This window comes from Cyanistes caeruleus, chromosome 5 (assembly GCF_971803275.1).
Source record: "Cyanistes caeruleus chromosome 5, bCyaCae1.hap1.1, whole genome shotgun sequence".
NCBI classification, from domain to species: Eukaryota; Metazoa; Chordata; class Aves; order Passeriformes; family Paridae; genus Cyanistes; species Cyanistes caeruleus.
This window is the reverse complement of record NC_141705.1, coordinates 13096433-13119133: the sequence shown is the minus strand read 5'-3', so window position 1 is coordinate 13119133 and position 22701 is coordinate 13096433. Positions and strand designations below refer to the sequence as shown.

The following is a 22701-nucleotide window of genomic DNA, read 5'->3' as shown; positions in this document are numbered from 1 at the left end:
CTGTTTGCATTCTTGCATGCTGCTGGTACTTTCCCAAATAGCAGGGATTGTTTGTTCCATTAGCAAAATGTATAGCAGAGAGCACGACTTCCTCCCCAGTCAGCTTCCACAAAACCCGACTGAAGCGATGTCCAGCCTTCACGTGCTCTCCTTGCTTTATACTCTGTATCTCATTTTGCTTCTTTCTGGGTTAATGCTTTTATTTTGCATTTTCATTTAAAATGCAATGCACTTCCAAGCAGCATTTTGTAACAGCCTAACTAGTTTTGAAACTTGACAGAAGTTGTGATCATACTGCATTCTGCCAAAGACTAAAAGCAGTATGAAAATGAAATTAAAGCTATGGATTAAGAGTGAGCTTACAAGGCAATATAAAATGGAATAAATATGGACAGATGAACACAAGATAAAAATCTCTTTCTAACTCCTTACCAGTTGGCAGTTTTTACAGTAATTACAGTGTTATAGAAATTCCTGATTTAAACTTTTCACTGAAGATTAAAACCCCGGTTTGCACTGACTTATGAAAATAATTTCAGTTGTTATTAGCAGACTTTAATTGCACCAATATGCTTTTCACTGCTTAAAAAGGCCTTTGTTCTTTACAGATAGTGATACAAAGGTAACAGCAATACTTCAGTGGCTTTTATTGCTTGGATGCAAAATAGGACTCCTTAAGCTTTAAAAATCTCTTCTCTCAGAGATACCATCTTTTGCCTGGAGGTAAAGGAATTAGGGGATATTTACATGATTTAAGGTTAATTTTATAGCATATTATGTTCCCTCTCTGCCCTGGAATCAAATACTAGAGGATTTGATTTTTAAAAAAAATGTAAATATGGGTAAAATGTAATAAAACTATTGTTTGTATGGGAAACCTCCATGCTAATCTGCAATAAATGTGCAATATTGGAATTGTGTAACTTGGTGGTCAGCAACAGGAAAAACAACAATAGCTGTGGGAAGCTAAGTACACATGATAATGCATATATAATTCATAATAGATACTTGGAACAAAGTAAGAAATTACATTTTAACTTTATTGTTTAGGTGACAGAAAAAAATAAAACAGTCATAAAAACATTATGATAGATATTAATGAGACTAGTAATCAGATTAGTAAAATCTGATCAATATAGCAGTTTAATCAAAACCACTGAACTAATAATTTCTAAAGATAATTACCAAATCAAGCATTTCACCTATGAATTCCTGAAATACTCAGCAACACTTTGGTGATGGAAAATGTTCAGTCAGTACGGAGTTGAACAGTTGTTGCTTCTCTCTGAAGATAATGTTTAGCTTGAGGCAATTGCAGAGAAAGACCAGGCTGCCAATGCATGGAACTGCTGGGAGATGTGGACGGGAAACAACACAATCTACTGAAAAAGAAAAAGCACAGTTACAGATCCTTGAGAATAAAGCCCTGTGATAAACGTTTGGATCAGTTAGAGAGAGATGTGTTGAGAGAACTATTGAACAAGGAACTGTGGGAGGTCTATGAGAAGCCAAATGCAGTGAATGGAGTGAAATCCCAGTGACCTGAGTGGGCAGAGTATGTGGTTAGGATGATGGAAGACAGACCAGCAAGGCTTATTTTGGACAGCCAACACTAGGAGTTTCAATGCTCAGGCCAATGAAGAACGTGGAAAGATTATATTGAGTAAGACCTAATTGCTCGTAATATGAATCACCATCAAAGGGAAAAATATGCATTTGGCTACAAGAGGTAGAAGAAAATCTGCCAAAGACATTTTTGGGTCTACAGAGCTGAGGGATAATAACACACAGATTCTAGGATATTTCCCATCTTTAGCTTTGGAATGAATTCACAGAGAAATGATTGCCTTCACTCTTGCTGGAACTTCTCTAAGAACATTCTTAAAGAAAGTTTTGAGGAAGACAGCAATAAAGTGGCCAGTGGTTGTCTATTCAGAGCTGAACTCTTCCATGAGTGCTTAGGAATGATGCAGGAGGGGGATTGCATGTAGAAACAGAGAGGGGTCATTTTGTGACAAATAAAACACAAAACATTCTACAGCAGCATAAACAGCAAAAGGATGCCTGAGATTTCATATTACATTATAACTGTTAACAACATACTGGACAAGAAGAATCACAGAAGTGACTGTGCACCTCAACAGGAAAAAACTCAGGTCCAAGTTCTTCAAAACTCCACTATTAGGAGTAGGGGTTTTATTTTTTTTTAACTTTTTTTTTTATTTTTTTTTAATACAGTGGGACAGACCACACTTGCAGAAGAATTCATATGAGTAAGAATTTCTAAGAACTAAGACTGTTACAGTAATCTTGAGAAATGATGGAGATACGTCTTGTTTGTCCTTAGTTGAAAATCAAAATGAATTGGGAGTTAATAAAGAATTACCAAGGTCTGATGGAATTGTCTGAAACACATCTGCCCTTGTATGCATTTTCTCAGGATTTTATCACAAGCAAGTATTCTTCAAATGGTTAGAAGCTGAAAATGAAATGACATCTTGCAATGGATAACATGGAGCAGTTACTTGTTTTAAATTTAGATTTGTCTGTCTAGTTATGAGTCTCCCAACACGTAGTTGCCTCTTATTCATTCCAACCAACCTCCAATTTCTGTCATGTATTTCTATGATAAAGCAAGGGATTTTGTAACTTTTTTTTTTTATAACAGAAAATGTTACACAGTTAATATTTTTTTGCAAATAAATAGTTGCACCCACTTTGTCAAATGAGACTAGTGTATGACCAATAGTGCCACCAGTATTTAAATGAGTGAGTTTGCATCAGAGTAGTTTGTGGATCAGATTTTAAATAAACCTCAAGTATGCAAGCTATAAAAACCTGTGCCAAAGCAACTCTTACTTTTGCTTTAAAATTCTTGTACTTAATATTAATGCTTTCAAGCCACAGGCAGTAAAACTTTAACAAAATACACTGCACTTTCTGAGTGGTCAGATTTCCAGGCAAAATGTGAAGTTGACACTCTTCATGCAAAACTGCTAGGCTGGTGTTTAAACAGCAACAAAACCTGTTAAAAGCAACTCCTTTTCTTTAGTGAAGCTTCACTAGCACATACCATTTTCTGCATTAAAATTCTGTAATCTATGCTTGCTGCCCAACAAAATATCCTTTCACATTTGTCTACTTTGGGCTTCTACAATAACTTTTCTTGTAAAATATAGAATACACTTGAAAATGCAAGTGTCTTGTATCTCCAAAGAGCAGCTGAGACTTCTCTGCAAGGAAAAGCATTTTTAGAACCTCAGAATTCCTTCTATCAAGGTGACTTTTTAACAGCAAAACATATTTGCACATTGAACGTTGATTTTTTACAAAAATCATGCTATTGCATGCTATTTGACCTTGTTTTTACATTCAAAGTTGGGATATGCAATATAGTGTTTAAAGTATCACTAAGCATTGCTGTAAGGGATTTGTCAACTAAAAAGCAGATTTCTCCTCCCACTGCCGATCAAAATGTGCCGTTTTCAGAACAAACACAAGAGGGGGCATTTAGATGATGTTGTGTCCGTTCTTTAAATGATGCTCTATAAGTTCTGTGTAAAACACTGAGCATGAGTCATTTCTAGCTTTTGGCTCTCATTCTCACTGAGTTCCTACCAGTGTCATCTCATAACTTGGCAGTTAAATGACACTGTTTTTGCTTTGGTGCACATGCTTTAGTTAATTTCCTCTACATGAAAGCTGATACAAGACAATGTATATTTGATTTTACTTTATACCCACACTCACACTACAGACACATGCACCAGATCTTCATGAACTGCAAGAAAATGCTCCTAATTTCACAGCCCACAGATGAAATCAAACTAGCAGTTAAATTATTCCACACCCCATTTACAGTCATTGATCAATTTTTCCTGTCAGCCCCAACTACTTCCCTTCTGTCACCCGCAAGCCACACGCTCCCACCTCGGTTCAGAGCCACCACCATACAGACTTGTACTTTAAACAACATTTATGGGTTATAAGTTCCTACATTACAATGATTACTCTAGGGTTGGTGTGGCTTTTGTGAATTACACTTCAAGCAATTCTGCATGTGGTTTTCTGTTGGGATGTTTAAGAAAGTGAGATACAGTGAAAAATCATAGCTGCAAGTTTTATTTCTCTAATATTCATGGAAATGTCTCAATAGGTGATCTATGTTTAAGTGTTTTTTTTTCTACATTTGGTACTTCTTTTATGAGGAAGTTGCAGAATTGGAACTTGCCAAAGTGCTTTGATGTGTTACACCTATGGATGGAGTTATGGCTGCTGTGGCCAGGATGAGAGTGGGAATAGATGGGCTGTAGGAAAGGTTACAGAATCCAAGGAGAGGGTCCAATTCATAGAATATGTTTGGAGAGAACAGAACTACTTCTTGATGTTTTATGGGGTGTAAACTCCAGCCACCATAGCTAAATTTTACTCTAGGGGTTTTGCTGCCCTTGGATTTTCTTGAGTGGGAAAATTTGATTATTTTAAAAGTGTTGCAGCTCTGCTGACAGTTATTCACTACACAATTACTGTCACTGATGAGCTGTTATCTAAGTCATTATTGAATTCTGTATTTGAGTATTTGAATTCTCTCTTTCCATTGCCAGATGTTCTTCAAAATGCCCCAAGGTCTGCTCCTCTCTATTTCATTCTCCCTACAACTTTGAAATTATAAGGAATATCTGCATTTTCAAACTACGAGATACTGCTACTTCTTGTTGCAAACCAGACCATCTGGCCCACTGTGAGGTACAGGACAAGAAAGGATCGTGCACTGACCTGCACTTGGATAGCTTGATATTTTGTGGAACTCTTAACTTGAAAGTGACCTTACTTAACAAATGTATTTGGTTACTGGGTAGCAGAAAATACCAGCCTATGCAAACAACCTGGGTCTCCTCAGAAGTGGTGGATGTGGAAGGATGTGTGTAATGTGCAATATATTCATGCTCATGACCAATTTGGTTTGGCTTTCTGCACTGGTTTATTTCAAACTTTGGCTGAGCACAGTACTGAGAGGTGCACACTCACTCTTGCTGCCATGCAGTGCTGTCTTTCCCACATTCAGGTACCCTGCAGATGCACACAGGGGTGACCAGGAGCAGCCACAGATGGCTAGATGAGACTAGTAAATAAATTGGCAGTATGAATACTTGTAAGCAATTGGTCAGGCATAAAAATGAAAAGGATGAGTAGTCGACAGGTGAACAGACTGCACTGAGGAACCTCACTTGAAAAATAGTCAAGTTATTGTAATGGAATGTAGAGATTAATCATGCATGCACTGGGCTTTTACTTTAGTAGAACAAAATCAGGTAAAAGAAACAGCCTCAGGATACTAGAATTTTGCTCTAAAGTCTACAATGGTATACAATTGTAACTAATATAGCTTTTCCTTTCAAACTTTTACCATCTTTTGGTGTTAGAATCAGGATTCTGGACCTGATTCACTACAGTTCCTACTGTGCGACATCAGTTTTTCTAAAATTATTTTTAAAAAATCAAAATGTTCTCTTTCCTTTCATAATGGATAAATGCAATGCAGTGAGATGTATGGATATCTCTGTACACATGACTTAGAGAGAAAATAGTCTAAGAACTCTTCAGTGAATAAAATAAATTTTTAAAGTAATGCTTTTTAGACCCAAAGAAATAATAATACACAAATGATTCAGAAAATTACTCTGAAATTCTTTATCCATCCATGTATATTTTTATAATGTGATTTGGAGAGAAGCATCTCTAATTGGTAGTTGTCTTATTCCCCTCATCAAATACAACCTTTGGCTGATACACGAAGGTCAGAAAATTCTCACAGTTTCAAATATTTTTCTGCAAATTAAAACTCTCTGAAACAAAAAGCTGAGGTCTCGTAGTAGGCCCAAATACTTTCATTTTCAGGTAAACTGATGGCTTCTTATACTATTCTACACACTTCAACCAATTGTACACTTGCCTTGAAAATTCAGGTTTTCAACTCCTAGTTGTACTTAGGAAATCTATCAAATACACCTGCTTAAAAAGCAATAGATTTTGTCAGCAACTTCTCTGTGTACTTGATAGCCATTTTTACTTCTGAATTACTTCCTTTGAGCTCATGGAAGACATGTGGTCCTGACATTTCATCCCCTCTTTGGCTTGAGCTTCTTGGGTGAAAAGGAATGATTAAATTGCTGTCTATAACATGTTTTCAAAGTCTACAATTTGTCTTTAGATCTATTTTTAAGAGCTGCAGGGGTGTCACCCAGAAAGGATGTTTCAGTAGTAGTGAGACTGGGCATAAGCTGTAGCAGCCAAACCTTTCCAATACAATAGGGAAATTTTAACAAGGGTCACCTGAGATCCTTCTTTTGCTCCTTTTTCAAAGCTCTCTTTGTTAAGCATTTTGCCTAAACATGTGTTTTCTTTTGGGTAAAGGCACAGCTTTGTCTAAAGGATAAGGCACTAGTAAAGCATGCTGTCCCCTGGTATGACCCGAAATGATGACATGATGCTTGCAGAGCATTCAGAGCTAGACAGTTCTGAACAAAGCAGACATTTGAGGAAACAGCATGTGCTGTGAATCTTTGGGCTGGTAAGTATAATAACAAACACTGCAGGCAAAGTTGGTGGAAAAGGAAAATAAATTAATCTGTCCTCAGTCTAGTCTGGAGGTGGGTCAGCTATGGAGCTCTGCAGTCAGAGCCTGTCTGTGGCAGTTGATGGTGAAGTTGTCACATTGGAGGAACTGCAGCTGTGCTGAGACAGTTACCAGACTGCATGCTCCCTACAGGAGTTGTTCTAGTCTGTAAAATGTCTCTAGCTATTTCATATGGCTAGATTCTGAGTGGGAGATATTTCTTAATCATTATTTTTTCCCTCTCAAGTTCACAGCCAGAAAATTCTTCATTCACATTGACATGAAACATTCCTTCCAACTGTGGATATTCATTGAAATCAGCCTACAGGAATGTGGTCTTCAACTGGACAAAACACAATTAAATGTCTTTGAAGGACTACAGTCTGAAAAATTATTTTCCTTTGATTACATAAAATTGCTGTTTCCTCTAACAGCTAAATAGCAGAGGAAGCTTTGGGCTATGGAGGTGCTGTTGGAACCAAGTCTAATGTTTAGACAACTTCTTCTGCTTATTTAAAAATAGACACAAATAGTTGAATCAGTTCTTTGCCTCATTAACTTTCCTTTGACAAAATTTACTTGACATACTCTGCTTAGTGTTGTGCTTTGCCCCTCTTATAAACTTTTATTTCAGACTCATCAGGGGTTTTATGAGTGTGGGACATTAAAGCAAGCACATTTACAGTTTCATCCTCCCATTGAGACACTGCGGGCCTTAGTTTTTATACCTCCAGTCTTAATTTCCTCTGAATGCCTCATAAGGCTGGAAAGTAGATTCTTTTGAAACTGTTCTTTTATAGAGGAGAAGCAGATTAAATGATCTATGAATCCTATCTCTACTTCAAAATATTATCTTCACTTGAAAGTCTGTACACTTATGGACATTTTCCCGAGAATGTTTTTGATTTATTCATGAGTGTTGTGCATTACAAATAAGTACACAATGTCAGTAAGCAATTTTTCCAATTAAGTCCATGGAATTGTTTGGCGTATAGGAAATTATAACCAAGTTTTTGTTAGTTTGCTTGCCAGGGTCAATGTGGTGAAGATGGACACTTTTCTTCTGTGTACTGTATCTATGAAATCCTGAGTTCTATCAGCTATGACAGAATGGTATTGTGAACCACAATTAATTTCCTTTACAATAGTGTGGATAACTTCACGGCTCATTAGACTGATGATTTCGTTCTGAATTGTTGGACTTGTGTAATCTTGTTTTCTCTTCAGCTAGCTTCCCAGGGTCTCATTGTCATTGCTGTGAAGCTTCAGTAATTCAATAAAATTCTCCTCATCAATCTGATGGCCATGAATTACCAAGTCTTTTCTACTCCAGTAATGTACGGTATTATTTTGTACAGTGAGCAAAACTGACTTCCCAGCTAACATTCTAGCTTTCTTTATCCTTCAGACATGCTGGAAAATGCGGTATTTGATATTCCGATCAAACAAAAATGATTTGGTAACAATTTAAACAAACTTTGGCTAGGAAGCATAGACAAATGGTGGAACTCCGGCACAGATGTGGATTTCTCTTCCTCCCCTCCATCACTACTGGCTTCATTCCTTCTGCTGTTACTTGTGTCAAGTGGTACAGCTGTGACATCAGAGGTAAGGCATCACTGCTCAGCTAACCCCCTACGGATGGTCATGTCACAGCAAAGGACTTAAACAGTTATGGAGATGCACAAGCCACTGAAGAATAAATGTAGAAATATTTTATGAATATTTTTTGTAAGATAATGGTTACAGCCATTTCTGAAAATTGGAAGTTTGAAGATTTTTTTGCTTGCCTAAGTCTGCCAAGATCCAATGTCATAATATTATTCTGGAGTTATACCAGAATATACTTTCATGAATGACATTGAAGTGGCTTGTATTCAGATGTTTCCATCTCCAAGAAAACAACATGAAAGATAAAGGGAAGGGTGAGAAAAAGGGAGAACCAGAAGACACAATATTCAAAATGAAGAATGGAGAATCAAATATATACTGTAGTTCACTGCTGTTAAACATTCAGCTGAGAGGGTGTGTGAGTTTTTATTTCACAGATCTCATCAGAAACACTGAACTGCAATTGGTACCTGGAGCTACAAGCCTGTCACACGTAGTTTTGTTAGAAATGGTAGGTCTGCTAGTGTGTGTATATTTTAAATTAGAAGTTGGGAATGACTTGCCATAGTTCTTTCATTTGTGTCTCAGTGTGTCTCAGTTCTCATCTATGAATGGGCATTAATTTATCATTACCACAGCAACTTTTAACAAAGATAAATACATCAGAGATTAAAAATACTCACATATTGTAGTGAGGGGCTGCCTTACATGCTAGGGGACAAGTCTAAAACCAACATCTCATTTCACTGTCATTTATGAAGAGCATAATAAAATAAATGCTTAATTACAAAAAAATTATTTAATAATATTTCAACTAAAACATCTTATATGATTCAAATTGTACAGGATTATGAAGATAATTTCAATCTGGTATGTTTTATGTTCTGACAAATCTGTATCCCAGCATCACCTATCTTTCACTGTTGTGTTTAAATATTGAAGAGCTTCCAGGAGGAGCTGGTCAAAAAAGAAATAATGACTGAGAAGTAAGAAGGATTTGGGACACACACTCTAAGCTTTTATGTCATAGAGCAGATCCTGAAAATATAGTCTATAATGCATAAATAAACAGCACTATAGATACCTGATATCTAGAATATTTCTACATTGTGCTGTGTTGAGTAATTGTATTTCTCAAATTTATATATTAAACATATAAATATATTACTGTATTTTCATATTTAAATTCATATTTAATTCATACTGTATTTGCATATTTGAAGAACTGAACACATTAATAATAATGCCTATTGAGAGTAAACATTCTATTTATAGAATTTATTGGCAATTAAATTCTAAATATATAAAAAAACCCCAACAAACCATAGAGTGTAATTTGTATATTAAAGTGTAATTGTAGCATTTTTTTATATGTATCAGCTAAACTGCCCTTGTTTAACTATTACTTTGAACCATATCCAGTGTATACAGTGGCAACAACAACATGGCACCATCAAGTTTATTAGAGCACCTGAATTCTTCCAAACGCATTATCCCTGCCCCAAAAACTATGAGTATACAGCCAATGGCTTTATTGTCACCAAGAAAAAAATGGACAACACAGAGCTGACTGGGTTCATGGAGGCTGGTTAATTAGAAGACATCTACACATCACCAAGATCTTCTCAGTGCTGTCGTTATGTGGTCTATGACCATTAACTGTGATGTTCTACATGAAGGTGTGTACAAGATGCTCTCATGGAAGCTAACAGGACTTTGGAAATTATAACACATCCTGAGGATGGCTGCCCAGCAGAATGTAAAAGGACTTTTTTATTATTTATTAATTGCCCAGTAAATTGCTGGTATTTTAAATGTATATACCCAAAAAAATTCTTCCCTTTATGTTTCATTGTGTGAAAAATCCATCACAGGCGTTTTCTTTGTCATAACAGGGAAGAGACTGAGATATACTGCAGAATTATGGGAAATGTTTATATGCCAAAATTCAGCAAAAATATATATATCTGTATATATATATTTATATATATATATAAATATATATATCTGTATTAGATCTTTTCTAATTATTGAAGCTAAGTCTTACAAAAATCATGCTCCAACATAGTACGTTTTATTTAATGGAAATCCAAATATTTGAGGGCGTAAGATTTCTCACAGGGCAATACAGGTCACCTGTGTTTGCCCATAGAAAACTGTATTTCAGGTAATATTCAACACTAATTTCTGGGTCAAGTTTAAATGCTTTTGACTTACAAATCTTGTAGTGCTTAGTTTGTGAATGCCTGAGAAGCTGCCTCCTTGTTGTCCATAGATAGTCTTACTCAACTGTCAGCTACAGTGCTCCTCCCACAGGGAAGGGAAGAGTTCAAGTATTTCTGAGCACCTTGGCTTACTATACAACAATTAAGCCATTGGCTACAGGCTGTTTTCCAAATCTTTTTGGCAGCTGCCTGTTCCTCCTTTGGTGCAGGTGCAACAGTCATAAGTAATGATTTGTACCCCAAGGGAAGCCCTCCAGGCTGTAGATGAGCAGTCCCTTGATATCAGATCTCCCTTCCTATTAACTGTGGTAGGCAGTGGTCTGGGGAGTGATGAGAAGCTTAGCAGGATGGCTCTCAGGGTGGGCTTGAAAAAAGGTAGAGAAAATTTTGAACATGTTTACAGAAAATTTCTCCCCAACAAGGGAGAAATCATTGAAGTGCTTATTTGGGACATGTACAAAAAAGTTTACGTGATGAGAGATGGTAAGAGACCTCTGGGTACCGCACAGAAATTATAAGAGTGATGGAGTATGTCAGGAAGGCCTTTGTAACTAAGGTAAAGCACCTATCTTGGATCTTATATGTTCTCTGTTCTCAGTTGGAACAAACTGAGAGATGCCATGGGATATGTAACATGATCAGTGTGACAAACAGGAACTTTTTGTTGACATGTATGAGGCAAAACTGTATCTGTTACAGTAAAAATAATCCAGATGTTACATAAGAACTTGGATGAGAAGTTATCAGTGTAGTTGTGTCTAAGAGACATCTACAGCTAAGATATGTTAGGTGGCTAGTTCATGCTGGGGTGGTCTGAGCCACACCTACTCTATCAATGAACTTCAAGCAAACTCCAGCAAAATCCACCCCCTATTGCTGTTAATAACAGAACTGGAACACTGACTGTGGGTTCCAAGCTACACATGCACAAGCACTGCCTTAGTAGGTCTTCTGTAACTATTAAAACAAAATGTGATACAGTGGAGTATTTCAGCAGAGACATCATTGCTATTAGCCGCAATTTGTAATACCCATAGCCCTACCAGAGGCATTTATACTGGCTTTCGGAAAATTTACATCCACCAGGGAACATGTAAACAGTACAAGTCAGCCTGAGCAGTAAGAGATAAAATTCCAAAGCTTGGATGATTTAAAAGTCTTTGATGTCCTACATGAATAGAATATATGTGGAGACCAAGTACACACTCTCCAAATTTGATTCAATAAAACTGAAACTCTCTGCCTTGCCCTTGGCCTCACAGTACACCCCACATTAAAACCATTCAATAAAATTTGATATGTTGCCAACTGTTGCCTGCCTGAAGATTAAACTGCTTAAGTTTTCAATTACCTATGATATAATACAACAAAGACACATGAGTAATGTCCTTAACCCTCTGGCTGAGCAATCAAAAAAAAAAAAGGCTATTTACACTAGAGAAAAGCCTGAATAAAGAGATGGGCTTTCCACTGTGCCCCGAAGGTCCACAGAGAGGGACTTGGGCTGCACGTGGAGCTTTCTAGGATAACTATGTCAGTCTGGGGACTGATTTTAAACATATATAACTCTTGACTGATGCACTTCCATTAATATGAAGATGCTTGATCTTATTAGATCAGGCTCTAGATCAATTTCAATGCAAGTGTAACTTGGTGATGAACAAACATGGAGGGGCATGTCTGCAATGTATTCTGCTGCAGAGATATCTGGGCTAACTCTACCTTACAGAAGTCAACAGTTGTATCTTTATTTGGATGGAATTGAGCAATCCTAGGGATAGTTATAGTAGGTCAACCACAGAACTGTGATAGCGTGGCTTGGATGCTTCTAGGTTTTAACATCTGTTTTAAGCTATTGCTGCACTGTGCTCTGTGGGCAAATCTGCACACTTAGAATTGATTGGTTGATCTTATTGTAGTTCTGTCTTATAGAATGCAGGTTCCCACTGTTAGATCCCCGTAGATCTGATCCTTAAAGTAACGAGAATAATTTTCTTTCTGTTTCTCCTTACTCCATAGGAAGGCTCAATGATTTGTTCAGTTGAAAAAATTCACATTGTAGATACATTATTTCAGATTAATCCTATTTTTGGTGTTCTGAGTGTAAGAGCAATAAAGTACAAATCAGACAATTTCAAAACAGCTACATATCCATCTCTAGGACAGCATCATTAAAGTAAACAGAGCTAATTAAACAAAGTATTACCATTTCCACATGCAGAAGATGCAGCTCCAACTACTGTTGTAATATGGGCATGAAAACTCCAGAGCTAGAAAGTCTGGTGAGAATTTGATGTCCCCATCTGCAGTTAAAATGTGACTAAATCATTTGTTCTCAAGTATTCTCAAAAGGCTTGCACAAGTGCATGACAGAAAGTGTGTCTCAGGTAGTTAAGTCTCAGGTCATGTAAGACTCTCAAAGTGAAAACAGCGTGATAATTTGCCCTGTCAAGGGAAGCAGTAACTAATGCACCAGTGCAGCGTGTTTCATCTGACCAGTCTGACTGAAGGAGTGGGTCACTGCATCTGCACCAGCTGGAGCTTCTGAGTGACTTGCAGGAGCATAATATGTTTAGCAAGCAGCATGGTAATCTAATCAGTGAATGGAAAAGCATGACTGTAGGCAAAATGTGGCAGAATGGGAAGAACTTATAGTTAAAAAGGCAAACAAAGTAAACTTCCCTCAGTATCTTTGAACCTGCATTTTTAAAAATCTGTTTCCAGGGATTGTAATTAATTTGTTTGCTGTGTTATAAATCTCACTGCCAGACATCTTAGTGCCATATCAACAGAAATCTGGAGTAGCACTGTGTTTTATCAGTTGTAAACTCCTGCATTGTAAATCGCTGCTTCAATGTGAGTAGAAGAAATGTGCAAAAGCCTCTGGTCCAGTCTGCAGCCAACTGCAATCTGCAGCACTTGCTTTGGTAAGGATTTAAAAGCAGCTCCTGCTGCAGTCATGCACTGAGACTGAACTTTGCACATTTTCAAAGCCACAAACAGTTTCTATTTAAGATGTCTGAAGCAGCAAGCTGACATCCCAAGGAAAAAGACTAGCCTTTTATGCAGTGGAGAAGCAACTAAAATCTGCGGAGTATGCTGATTTTCTTGAACAGTCCTTTTAAGTGACTCTGGTATGAGAACATTTGAATACTTTAATACAGAGCATAACACTAAAATATGGTATGAAATTACAGTGGATGTAAAATTAATTTATTAATTATATTAACTAATATATAGCTATAATATATCTTGGGTGAAGATGGTACACTCTGCCCTAAAGGGCTCTTATTTACCTTTTATCATAATAGGTCTAATAGAAAAAACAACATTAACAATAATGTAGTGTGTGTCATACATGAAATCCCATTATCCATCTCTTCCGCTAGAGAGTGAAAAAAAAAGCAATTCTGCTTTTTAATAATTTAATACATTAAATTCAGTTCATTTTTATTTTTTAGTCATTTGTAGCAAATCAGAACCTCTTCTAAAGTGTTGGACCAACCTCCATGCTTGATTACACTGGTAAAAATTTGAAATTATTGCCTTGAAATCAGAGAAACTTCAATGAATGGAATTTGGCACATACAAAATGTGTTCTGGGCCATTACCTTTTTGTAGCAAAGGGAAGCTTCTTATAGTGTCCATGTAAATTCCTAAATAATTATACAGATTTCAAAGGAAGACAATATTTGGTATATATTGGATCAAACTTATGGTATAAAGTATTTATATCAAAGGAAACACTAACTATTGCTTTAAAGAAAAGTAAAAGAATCTGTGCAAAGAAGAGGTATGGAATAACCTGCCACAAGGGTAGAAAGATGGGGAAATACAGGAAAAGACTATATATATAAAATGAAAGAGAATAATACAGCAAATGCATGCAAGGAAATTAACTCCCTTTCCTAAAATTAATTGAAAATTAATCTCTGCTATATAAAATATCAAAGGTTATCTATTTTATTAAATATTTAGAGTAAAATCTCTATTTAAAAAAAATGCTGGGTACTTCTTTTGCATCCAATGAATATTCATTGGGAAGTTCATTGGTGGGTGCCTATTCAAAACTGAAAGATCAAAAGGGAACTGTGTCAATTTTGTCCTTTTCTGGGTTGACTGCTATTTTTTGATGTAATAAATTGCCAATTTTAGAAGGGTAAAGAACAGAAATGGAAACGAGTATGCCTTTCAGGAGACTTTTGACTGTGCCGTTATGAATAGTCCCCAAACAAACAGCTTGTTGCAAGCCATTCACACAGTAGATAGACATCCAATTGTTAGCCATGCAAATAGCCATATCCAATGGTCAGACAGCTGTTAGCTGGCTCTTAGAATGATTGGTAACCAGGCTGTTGTAGAACTTACTCCTGTCTACAGGCTGCTGGGTCTCATCTTTTTCTAAAATCTTATTAATAAATTGAACACGTTTTATGGGATCACTGATTTCTATTCCCTCCCTTCTCACTGCTTCTCACAGTAACAAATAGAGGACAAAACTAAAAGAAGAGCGAGTAGGAAAATGTTTATGGGCTATCTATAGACCAGTGTTTTATCCTCATAGGGATATTGTAGGTAAAAGTCTTTTTTTGTACAACCGCTGCAACACTTTTGTACTTTTAAGTGAAAGTATGTCATGGTGGCACACACACACACACACAGATACACTCACACATGATTCTTATACGCTAATACAGCTTTTTCTTAGTCTCAAAGTCATATTCTGAAAATGCATACACCGGGAGCAAATTTAGACTTTTAAAAGTTAATGAAAACAGACATTAGTACACAGTAAAGCCTTTAGTGGTGTTTAGTAGGTGTAGGTGTGTAGAACAGGCAATTGTGCACTCTTTTGAGTGGATAGTTTTCCATGTCTTGATGAAGTTTGACATGTTGCAACAAAATCCTGTCTAATGTAAATTAACTAAAATTCTTCAGATAATTGAAAACAATATGGAAGTTGAAAGCTCACAACACATCATGCTCCTGGCAGTGCTCAGAGCTGCCCAGCTGTGGTACATGGACTGTCCATGCTGTTTGCAGGATTTGATCCATAAACCAAATGGTAACTGATAGCAGGAGGAGGAGGGTTTCTTTAATTTTAATTCAGAAATTTCGGATGTTTTGGTAAATGATACCCATTTAATAAAATTGTGGTGCCTGGGTTTAGGCAATATTGTTCATGGCTTCTCCTACCCGTTCTCTTAGACTGTCATGACCTTATAGATGAAGCCTCCATGTGCTGCCTCTTCACTCTTGTTTCCATCCCATCAGACTGCTGGTGTCTCTCGAGTCCTCACTTTGCCATCTCCCCTTCCTGCTCTGGCAAAACCCAAACGTGTTGGCTGAACTCCCCTAATTCCCCAAAGACACTAACATATCTCTGCAATGTGTCACTTCCTCAGATCTCTCACTTCTGGAGGAGCAATGCATATGTTCCTGAAAAAGCTCTAATGGAGCCAACACAGCTTCAGTAAAACGTAGCTCCTTGACTCTGTACTGAATGTTGTAATGATAACATTGCTGAAACCCACAGCACTCAGCAGGAACCACAACACAAAGGTTAGTGGTGACATGGGTGTGTTAAATTAGATTTCCTTTTCTTCATAACATTCTGAGCCCCTGCTCTCTGCTACCTGAGCGCTTGAACTGCAAAGTTTTAAACTGAGACGGAGCCCTGCTGTGCATCTTTTAAAATTGCTGGCTGATATGAATAATGGAAGCAAAAAGCTAGAGCATAACTAAATAATGTTCTGAGTTGGGATACTCAGTTTAGAACATATAAATCAAGTTCTGAATCCTGCAAATGATTACTGAAGATGGTTTTTGGATTCAGAATTAACTGTAAGATTATGCAGATATGTAATCCCATCACAGTATGTTCCTTACCTACAGAGTTATGTATCCTATTTATATATATTTTCTCAGTTTCTCCTTATATTTTTCTGGCCCAATGACATTTTAATTATGCCAAAGAAATAAAAACAGGAACAGAAAAATAGAAGACACACACATACACCCATCTCATGCCCTTCTTGAGGCATTGTTTACTACCAAAGGACATCATTCAGTGGGAGAATACAGTTTCTTTATTGAAGGTTGGCAACTCAGCAGTTTTCCTGTATCGGAATGAATATTCAAACCAGACCATGTTCGTGGCCTCTCAAATCTCCCAGTGGAATGTAAACAGGATTGAAGTATTCATGTCTATGGGTTGCAGTAGGTAGCAAGGGTTAGGTACTGCATTACATGTCATCCTGATACCTAAGTCAGTTTAAGGATGACTCTCTGGGTAGCTGTATTCCATATCTAAAATTAGGACAATTACTCTGCTGTACCTCACAGACCTGTTAGAGGTTAAAGATCATGACAGTAGCAGGATGATTAAAATGAGATCTAGGACTACATACCATTCCCCTAAAAATATGAGCAGTTATAGCAGAATTCAGAAGAACTGGAATCACTGGCATTTGTCACTGAACTACTTTCTGAACATCAGGGATGTATGCATTTAGGAGCTTTGTGGTGAGAATTCCAAACATACTTAGAGACTAATAGGTTTTCCCTCTCACCTAATATATAGAACTAATTGTCAGTGTTCATCTTTTATTTTCCATAACTGTTTGGAGTCTAGCAAATGCTTCCTCAATTTCATTTACCTAAAAATATCCATTAATCAAAATCCCCTAGCTGGTATTTTCCAGGTCCTCCAGATTTCTTGACTGTATATCTTTTATGAATCACCTCAAAACCTGCTTTAATACTCCCTACAAAATATCTGATTTTCCTGTTGCCGGATGTGAGTTCATTAGGTGAAAGTTACCATGAAACAATTTAATGGGAGCTTCGATCTCATTGTTTTTTACTAAGTATTATTTATGCATCCAGTGCCCCAGGTGTCTATGGAGCTTAACAGGCAATTTAAAAAAAAAAAAAAGCCATAGTCCAATTAACTAAAACAGTAACTATTAAAAAAAGGTGCAAGTGTTTGGGAAAAGGGCAAGATGACAGGAATTATTGCATGATTGAAAGGTCACAAATATGCTTACTGTTAGAGAAGAAGCTTGCCTGTTTACAGAAAACTGAAATGGAAAAGCTGGAACAAAGACTGAAGTTCTTAGCACTGGGTGCCTAACTGGAAGCTAAGGGCTTTGGAGAGAGATCTGAAAAAGGGAGAATCATTGTGCTGGGATAAGAAGCATGAAGCAAACAAAAGCATGTGTCCTTTGTGAAACAAAGAGGGTAACGGAAGTAGAATCTGTTGGGCTGCTGGGAGGAAACAGGGTAAGTCAATAGGGGGGTTCAGGCAAACCTTTCCTTGGAAAGTGAGGATGAGAGATTATTTGCTAACACTCCTGGCTGTGCTTGAAGCTGCACACTACACAGAGGACATTGTCCAAGCCACAAAAGAATTTGCTATCTGAAAAGCTGATAGTTTAGTTTTATCCACCATGGTTCTTGCAACTTCCTCTGCCACACTGCAGCTATGCCAAAGCTTAAGAACAGGCTGACTTCCAGTGTAAGAAATTGCTGGACTACTGAGGTGAGATCTAGAGCACAATTCACTAATTTCATCACCGCAGTAACTGTGCATAGCAATTAAAGTTTTGCATAGAATTTATTACCCTTTTGCTTGACTTTGATAAGGGGCCCTTGAAGAGACTTTTTCTCTTGACTGAAGAGGTATGAGAGGATTCTGTGCCACTTTTCTGAACAAATCAGCACTTCGAATTTTGAAGTTGCAGCTTGTCCAAATAGTTCTCTCAACTTTACTGTGCAATTATATTTTTATGCAAATTGTATGTTTGATGACATGGGGAATTTACACAACTCTCCATTTCAAATGTCTTGGTAGCAACAGCAGAAATGGTGTCAGATCTTCAGTTACTGGAAGTTAAATGTACTTCTCTTTACCACAATTACCTTGCTTAACAGCAGTTGAAAATGTGGTTTCTGCCTTGATTTTCTAGAATTTTCTAGAATATGGCATTTTATTAGTTTCATGTATATGAAACATATATATGATTCTATAATGATCTCTTGATTCTTACTTTTAGTTGAAACATCAGCACTAAAGTTCAATTACTGCATCAGCTAATCTAAACCAAGAAGGACTGTTAAGGTTACATTTTTCTCACAGTGACAAAGCATAGAAAGTATTCCTGCGCACCTATGCTGCCTATTGTGTCAACTATATTTCCTCATATTCATCAGTGTTTCAGTTAAATTGACAATGGAAAAATAAAGCAGTTCCTTGATTTTGGCTGCACACACTAGTTAGTAAGATACATTCCCTGGTGAATGGATTTGAAGGATGCAGGTGTAGACTGATCCTTCATGACAACGGTGCTGCTTCTAAAATCCTGTGTCCAGAAGTAGATGGCTGCAGGCCAGTATCCCCACTTAACTTCCTGGATACAAGGAAAAGCAAGCCAGCCATCTCCTTTATTTTAAATATACCTCTCTTTTTCTAAGTAGAACCATTAGTTTTTATCGATAGCACTAATGCTTTGCATTTAGACCAAATTACAATAGGAAAGGAGATGCTTAAGGGTAACTGGGTGATGAAAGGACTACATTAGAGTACAAGTCCAAGGGCTGCTGTTTCCTATTTGTAATGCTGAATCCACATGCAAGTCATATTTAAGCTATAAACGGTGGCGCCTAGGGAGTATACACTCAGATTGCCTTGAGAAACTAAATACTTTTATCAAATCACCAGATGGACTTGAGTTCAAAAAACACTCTTGAACAACATGGCTTTTCTACCTTCACCTTTAGATAATCAAGTTCTCAGCAACCTATACAACTTAATTAACATGTTGCTCTGATCTTTTATGATTTTACATAGAGATGCCTAATATGTATAATTTCAGACCACAGATAATTTCACACACCATAATTTCAGCTAGCCTCCATTGATCTCCCTTGTTTTAATAATCACATAAATTGTACAGTTCCAATACCTTCAATTTCTAACTCAGAGAACTGTGAGACTATACCATCCATTTTCTTTCATGACAGAAATCTCATTTGCAGTTGGGAAAGTTTTATCATTTGATGCTATGAAGTTTTAGCCTCCAGAAGAACATAGTTTGGGCAGTGGTTTAGAGGAAATTTCAAAATAAAGAGACAGGTCCTGTTAAAGGGAACAAGCACACAGAGTGATTTTCATCATGGCAGTAGAAAGAGGCAGGTTTTTGATTCTCAGGATGTTTCAACGAGGCAATGGTCTGTTTGGGTGAAACAATTTTCATCATAGTAGGAGGAGCACAGATAAACATGAAGATGTTATTGAATAGACTTCAAACCATAGCAGCTGCGTGGAGTTCTGTTAACTCAGATGTCATTATTTGCAAAAGAAAAGGGAAGATATGGTTTTCTGAAACAAGAGAAGAAGAATAGTAAGGATACATGAGTTTAATTACCTCCATGTCTGTATGTATATGTGAGGAATATGTCAAATGATCAAGAGGAATGATACAGCATCTGACAATGATTATGGCTTTAGGGCCATAATGAAAATTCTGATGGGTGGATTGTGAAGTGAAATCTAAGTTCAGCTGTAAGAAAGAAATCTACAGAAAGATTAGATGCCCTTAGTGTCATAACTAAAAACAAGCTCAGTGCTATAACCTGACAATGCAAGTCAAATATAAGATATAAAGCTGAATGTAAAGCTGAAAATAATCAGCAATAACTGTAAAATCTGAAGGCATCTGAAAACTGAATAGCCTTATATCTGTATATCCTTAGTAAATGGTTTATACCTCTTGTATGCTATTTCTGCACCAGTCTATCAAAGTATCAAAGAGAAACATGGACGCAGTCACAGCCAAAACAATTAAAATGTCAGGGTAGTTACAAATATGACAAAATCTGAACTGAAGAGTGTGCATAAGACCTGAGCCACTGTAGGCTGAAACAAATTCCACTCTCCATGAAGATGAAAAATTTGAAAATAGTGATTATCTACGGTCAGAGACAGATGAATATGGACAGTGATAGGGAGAAGAGGGAACAGGGAAAGAGAAGTAAGTGCAGTCTAACAGAAGGTAATTTAAAGCTTACAGATGGGAAGACAAAGTTTTCTTCTTAGAGGAATTCAGAAGAAAATACTTGGCTTTTACAAATATATGAGGAGGAGCCTTTGTTTCTAAATGAAGAGAGGATAGGAATTTGTCATAATTTTCCAACATTAAACATCAGCCATTAAAGTTAGCTTCCTTGATAGATAATAAGAATAAAACCCACTGAGAATGGAAGTGCTGTGAATTTTAAATTATTCCTTGAAAATAATAAAAAAACCCATAAATGAAAATGAAAAAAGGTGGCAATAAAACTGCCAACATTAGCCTAACTTTGCTCACTTTAAGCCAAGGATAAAAATAACACTGATTTTGACAGCGTTTGGGTTAGGTTAGTGCCGACTTTTTAAAAAAAAATCCTCTCTCAGAGGATAGCTGAATTATCCACCACAATTTCTTGAGGAAGAGTAATTCTTGCCAGATGAGTTTATTTGTTTTGTTTTGTTTTCTTTATGGGAAAGCATAACAAAATTAGTAGATGATGAGAAAAGTGGGGGAGGATACTGTTGTCTTGGTGGAATGCTCAGAGCTGTTCCCCAGTCACAGCCGAGTTTGGCAGGGAGAGCTCAGTGCTGCTCTGGCTGCCCAGGGGCTGTGAGCCAAACAGACATGGCATTTACCTGAAGCAAGGCACATGGTGGCTATGTAGAGGGATGGGGTGACAGTTCTGAAGCCAGCTAACCTTCCTGAAATTTATTCACACATAGAACAGACATTTCAACACAGTTCTGCGTTTATGCCAAGGTTTTGTGCAGCACCTGCTGTGCTGTGGGCACTTACCAACAAGTGATGCTACTGCTGAAGGATTAGGTGCTGCTGGAGACTGAAAGGCTAGAAATACAAGCAAAACACCCATTTGCCATGAGAACATGATATTGCCATCCAGTAATTTGAGCATACTTAATTCCTATACTTGCTAGGAGTTCTGCTTTGAAAGAAGCAGTGCTGAGACCATGGGTTGAAATAATACTGAGTGAACTGGACATCTCATCTGAGTTTCTAAGGCAGTATGTCAGCCAAAAGAAGAAATAACTAAACTCAAACTGTTAGAGAAATAGCAATATTTGATAACGAATACAGCAATAAGCCCCCGTGAGATTATAGGACTATTAAACTTCATGAAACTGCATTGTCAAAAAGATGAATCATCTTCATGAAGCACAAAGGAAAGAAGAATGATAAATGAATTAGTGCCATATAGGCTACATTTTACAGAATGTAAATGTGCCAAGGAAATAATTTTTTTTATACTGGCATGCCATGGATTGGATATCTTCTTTCTTAAGAAATAATTGTGAAGCAATTTTGTTGCTATATTTGTTGTATTTTTGTTAACTATTTGTCTTTTTACCTAACAAGATGCAAGATACCAACTCAACTTAAAAAAAAAAAACCAACCCCAAAACCTAAAACATTCCCTTGGAATAAAGAAATATCTAGAAAATATGCTGAATGCCAAGGATTCAGTTAAGTCAAGAATTAACAGTTTTCTTTCTGATGATGAAATGAGAAAGGGAATTCCCTCATATTTACCTTTGAGCTTGAGTAAATTCACATTCTCTAGGATTTTTTCTGCTTGTTGCCTTTGTTTTGTCTGCTGCAAAGGGCAAAAAGGCATCAGAATTCCATGTGCAACAGGAGTTATCCCTGCATTCTATTGGGTTTTAAGATTTTTCCAGAACTTGATGGGGTGAGGGACTTTACACATGACAGTAGCTGATTCACTGACAGAATCTCAAAGGGTGTCCCTGTACTGCATTAGCTATGCCCAGATTTTTATTCATTGTGGGTTCAGTTGTATCAACACTGCTTAATCCAACCCTGAGTTCCTCTCCTTGGCAACTTTGCTTCTTTGCTCCAGGTCTAAGCCAAAGTGTGAGACAACTTATAGGAGCAGTATGGATGGCTGGGGAATTTGGTCTTGCATGCTGGCTTGAGCCATAAACCAGCATGGCTGTATAGACTTACCAATAAAGATCAGTATTATGATGCCAGTGAGTATCTGGGGATGCGGAGCCAAATGACCTCATAGAGGACTGAGTCCTGACACCACAGACTTAGAAATAATTGCCAATATTATACAGAACACACAAATAGAGCAACCTTTTTCCCACATATATTTATGCTTCAGCCATGACAGGAATGGCTTAGTAACTTCTGA

General features: G+C 37.1%; 1 long non-coding RNA gene across 1 annotated transcript; it reads right to left on the bottom strand.

Moving 5' to 3' along the window:
• Nucleotides 1-1185: 1185 nt before the first annotated feature.
• Nucleotides 1186-22492, bottom strand: LOC147652932 (uncharacterized). The gene is made up of 5 exons (XR_015286528.1): nucleotides 22361-22492; nucleotides 22074-22137; nucleotides 21321-21371; nucleotides 12949-13044; nucleotides 1186-1382 (listed from the first exon to the last, which is right to left on the bottom strand). It is a non-coding gene; the product is annotated as an uncharacterized LOC147652932 (long non-coding RNA).
• Nucleotides 22493-22701: the final 209 nt, after the last annotated feature.